Source organism: Scylla paramamosain, chromosome 27 (assembly GCF_035594125.1).
Source record: "Scylla paramamosain isolate STU-SP2022 chromosome 27, ASM3559412v1, whole genome shotgun sequence".
NCBI lineage: Eukaryota > Metazoa > Arthropoda > Malacostraca > Decapoda > Portunidae > Scylla > Scylla paramamosain.
In genome coordinates this window covers 10,300,217-10,305,348 of record NC_087177.1, presented here as the reverse complement: position 1 = coordinate 10,305,348, position 5,132 = coordinate 10,300,217, and the positions used below count along the sequence as shown (strand labels likewise).

General features: G+C 40.4%; 1 long non-coding RNA gene across 1 annotated transcript; it reads left to right on the top strand.

Moving 5' to 3' along the window:
* Positions 1 to 2,218: 2,218 nt before the first annotated feature.
* On the top strand, positions 2,219 to 4,601 carry LOC135114194 (uncharacterized). Its single transcript, XR_010275431.1, has 2 exons — positions 2,219 to 2,340; positions 2,766 to 4,601. It is a non-coding gene; the product is annotated as an uncharacterized LOC135114194 (long non-coding RNA).
* The last annotated feature ends 531 nt before the right edge of the window (positions 4,602 to 5,132 follow it).

Here is a 5,132-nt window from a genome sequence, read left to right as displayed (position 1 = left end):
GTTTGAAAACTTGTCCGCTGGGTGCATTCAGTTCCCGCTCGTCATGATTCCTCTGCACTTGTGATGCCTCGAAGTCCTTTGTCGGGTGTGTGTGAGTCTCACCAAAGGGATTATTGTTTGCATCACACTGGGGATTATGTGAAAATTTGGCCACTCTTTTCTCGGGTTTCTTTTTTTATGGCAATTTTCTGGTTGTCTACTCTGCGGATTACGATGGGAGTTTTTATGCCTCTTAGAACGTCACGCCTTGACATTAGTATTCTTCTCGCAGCTCGGGTGTTGGCAAAATGTGTGTGTGTGTGTGTGTGTGTGTGTGTGTGTGTGTGTGTGTGTGTGTGTGTGTGTGTGTGTGTGTGTGTGTGTGTGTGTGTGTGAAGCTCAAGAGGCAAGTGTAAATCGAATTATAATAAAAAAAAAGATAAGTAAAGGAAAAGTGAGACCTAATTTCTTTTCCTTTCCTTGTTCTTCCTCCTCTTCTTCATCATTCTTTTCCTTTCGTCTTCACTATCTGATATTTAACACCTCTTACTTTACAATAAATAGTCTTACTTTGAACCACAAGTTATATCGTGATGAGGAATGGGAGTACTTTTGCTTGTTCTTCATTAGTATTCTTCTTGTTCCTCCTATTCCTCCTCCTCTTCCTCCTACTCCTTCTTTCCCTCCTCTTTCTTTTCTCTTTCTCCTTTCTCTCGTCCTCCACCCTCCTTTTCGTTCTCTTTATATTTTCTTCCTACTCCCTGAGAATTTTCCCTCCTGGTGTCCTTCTTCCCGTCACGTAAATATTCATCAGTTCATCTACCTGTCCCATCCCCGCCCGTCAGTCATTACTCCGTCAGAATCCTAAGTGACGTGTTCTATGCTAAATATACACTGTACGTGAGTGAATTTCTACTGAACGTAATGGAGAAACATCGCGCTCTTGGTTATATTAGTCTTGCTTAGTTTTATATGAATTTGGTTAGTTTAATATGAACTGTCGCAAAGAAAAAAAAGAAGAGAAAAAAAACGGGAGAGAGGGGAAGGCAAAGGTAGGAACCGGTGAAGGTTTTCTCTATCATTCACATCCAAACATCTGGCGTGTTCTCGTGTGCATAATGCCATCGTGAAGGTTACCCAATAGAGCGTGCAAAAGCGCTGCTAAAAATGTATAGCCAAATAACTTCCATTCGAATAAGTCACTGATTGAATGGCGTTGTTGTTATTATTTAAGGGCACTGTTCAACTGTGTGTGTGTGTGTGTGTGTGTATGTGTGTGTGTGTGTGTGGAAGGGGGAGGAGGGGGGTCAGCTGTCTCATGTCTCGTCTAAAATGATCTTTGAGTAGACGATTTCTTTTTCCTATATGTAGTGTTGTGAGGGAGCATGTCGCCGTGACTTGCATTGGCCAGGGAAGGGTAATGGTTGTTCTTTGGTGGCTGGGGAGTTTTTGTACGTAAAGTGCGTTAAGTTTTCATGCAATAACAACTTACTTTCTAGTGGGCTATTTCCTCCCGCATCCTTGGAATAACATTTGCAAAACTACTACAGTGTGTGTGTGTGTGTGTGTGTGTGTGTGTGTGTGTGTGTGTGTGTGTGTGCGTGCGCATAAGTGTTCGCGCGCATGTCATCTATTACATCGCGGGCCCAATTAAAGTCCTACGAAAGACCACTTCGCTTGATAGACCTGGTAATTGTCGGTAACAGCTCGAGCAGTCTATTCGTAAGCATCGCCCGCAGTGTCGTAAGATACATAGAGCCACAGCCAGCGAATGAGTTGTCAGGGAGGTCTGGTAACACAAAGGCTTGATTTAGGACACGTGTGATTGGGAGCAGTGAAGGAGCTATTTGGACGCATAGGTATTATAGCAAGGTTAACACCCCGAGGGGAATGTTTGCGTGTAGTACAGGGAACGAAGGGGCGGCTGTGGATCTCGTTGTTTGCAATGCCAAGAGTAATGCTAAGATACTAATGGCGAAGGAAAGGGTATTTGTACAATATATAAATAACTAAAGCTCCCAACAAGTATAAAGTTTAAAAGTACAAAGTTTTTAAACATTTCAGTGTCTTATTCCGACTATTTTTAACAAACTCTACTAGAGGTTATTGGGATTCTTGATGCTAATGATTGTTTAGCAGATTCTGTATCATCAATAACCTCTTCTGGCCCAATGTGCCATATTTGTCACATACCATATTTAAGGCTGCAATTGCTTTAAACTATAAGTTTTGGAGCTAGAGACCAGTGGGACACATGTGGCACACACTCGGCTCCCGTTTTCTAACATCACTGCCATTTACTGGACGCTTATGTAACTACTAGATGTAAACAGAGGGCGGCTCATCCGGTGGTGGAAACACGTAAGTTTGCTCCTGCAGTTCTCTTACCTGTAATGTTTTTTAGACTACATATGCCTGTCATTAGACTATATTTTTATTGTTTTGAACAGTTACTGGTTCTTAGGAATGCATATTCACCTTTATAGGAAGTAAACAATGTGTGTATGGAATAAATGTTTACTGTGGGTCATATTTGGGTCTTTGGGCAATGAGTGGTAAATATTTGTCTGGGTCAAATATGGCACACACCTCTTGTGTGAAACAATTATTTGTACAATTGCACTAATTTCAGACGAAATGGAGCCTAGCAGATTTTACTCCCATACCAAAGGAGGAAGGAGTGTTATTGCACAAGAACTGCCATATGAGAGTGTAGATGAGGATTCTAGTGATAATGATAAGAATTTTGGGTAGTTTACATTCACTTACATGTATTTTATTTACAGAAAATGATGCAACCAGTGCTAATAGGGATGATCCACAGCCATCTAAAAGGGGCAGAAAAGAAAGACACATAATCTGGAAGAGTGTAGAGGTTGGACAAAAGAGTACGGAAGTTCCTGAGTGGAAGGGGAAATTGCCCGACGCTACAACAATAAAAACACCACTGGAGTATTTCAAACATTTCTTTGATGACGATCTACTGCAAATGATCGTTGATGAATCAAATTTGTATGCTACTCAGGAGCGAGGAAGTTCTCTAAATCTCACAGTTGAAGAATTAGAGCAGTTCATTGGCACAGTATTGTATTCAACCATTTTCCATTTACCTAGAACCCGCATGTACTGGAAGAAATCGAGTTGGGTGCAACAAATAGCTGAGGTGTTTTCAAGGAATAGATGGGAAGAGATCAAGAAATACATACACTTCAATGACAATTCAAACATGCCTGCACCTACAGATGAGACAAGGGACAAGCTTTTTAAAATAAGACCTATAGTAGATAAACTGCTCCACAAGTTCCAGGCCATTCCACAACAACAAATGTTGTGTATCGACGAACAAATTGTACCATTCAAGGGAAGATCAGGCCTAAAGCAGTATAATCCAAAAAAAACTAACAAATGGGGCTACAAGATTTTTGTACTTTGTGATACAAATGGCCTGGTACATAATTTTGAAATATACACAGGCAAAATAGAGCCCGCACCCAATGAGCCAGACTTAGGCGCAAGCTGAAATATTGTACTAAGACTAACCAGTATAGTTCAAGTCAACATGTCACACCTTCTTTTCTTTGACAATTGGTTCTCCTCGCTTGACCTGTGATTGAGTTACACAAAAAGGGGATATACACATTAGGAACAGTCAGACAGAATAGACTAAAGGGCTGCAGGCTCATTGATGACAAAAGAATGAAGAAACTTGGACGTGGCACCTATGATGAGAAAAGTGCTACTGTGGAAGGTATAGAAGTCGATGTTCTGAAGTGGTGTGACACTAAATGTGTAACATTTATATCAACATATGCTGCTGGAGATCCGCCTGGTGTAGCAGAGAGATGGAGCAAGAAAGAGAAACAATTCATTGATGTGGCATGTCCTAATGTTGTGCTGGAGTTCATGGGAGGCGTGGACCTACTAGATGGTCTTGTGTCATACTATCGAACTAAGCTCAAGTCAAAGAAGTATTACATGAGATTTTTCTTTCATTTTCTGGATATGGTGACAGTCAATTGTTGGCTACTCTATAGGCGGGATGGGAGAAGCCTTGAAATCCCCCCTAAAAAGCAGATGGATTTGTTAGATTTTAGAGCAGAAGTTGCAGAAGGTCTTCTCAAGTGCAAGAAGGATACAACAAGAACAAAATCACGTAGGAGTAGCTCTGATGTCGAGAAGAAACTCTTGGCCAAGAAAAAGAAGGGTCGTGTCGCCCCAACCCCAGCAAAGGATATTCGGATGGACAGTGTTGGACACTGGCCCATCCCTTCTGAACGTCAGAGATGGAAGCACCCAGGTTGCAAGAACAAAGCAACAATAAAATGTTCAAAGTGTCAAGTTCATTTGTGCCTGAACAAGAAAAGTAACTGCTATCTTCTGTTCCACACACAATAAATCCAGCGTTCGGCAAGGCTATTATTGTCTTAGGCAGTAGAGTTGGACATCTTTCAGTTCTGCATATAATTATGTATTTCATATTTATTTTACTGAACTAGTTATTTGGACAAATGGACCAATGGGTCATATTTGTCACATACCAAATATTACTATATAGGAATTGAATATTACAACTTTTATACATATTATGATTATTTTGGCCCAAATAAAGAAAAAAAAACTAATAATTTGTTTAATTTCCCCATTGCATAAAGTTTGGTCCTTAAGAGGATAAGAAAACACCCAAGAGAACCTAATTAATCACTTCAGTAGTCTTTTTATAATAGTCCTGATGAAAACTTCAAACATTTAACAATAAGGAAAATGTTTAATCAAGAAGTTTAAAAGCGCCTCCAAACTTGAAATATTTTTTTTCTTTCTTGGATATTCTTATTTTGCGGGGGGTGGAGACAACCAGCGGGCCATTTTTCCTGAATTTGTTTTTTGTCTTTGGCCTGCTTGACCTGCCTTGTGTTTAGTTTTTCACACAAGTTCATACATATTAAAGATCGTAAAGCGGTCATGTGTATTCGAGCTGAGTTCTCATTAAGGATTTGTAAATTGTTAAAACGGTGACAGTTATGAGTGATAAAGGTGGATGTGAATGGCCACAAAGTGACGCTTGCATGCTGTCTGCTGGTCCGTGGACGCTAAGGTCTTTCATTCTTTTCCAGGTGGGGAGGTGATGGAGGGAAGTTAAATAAGTGTCATTAATC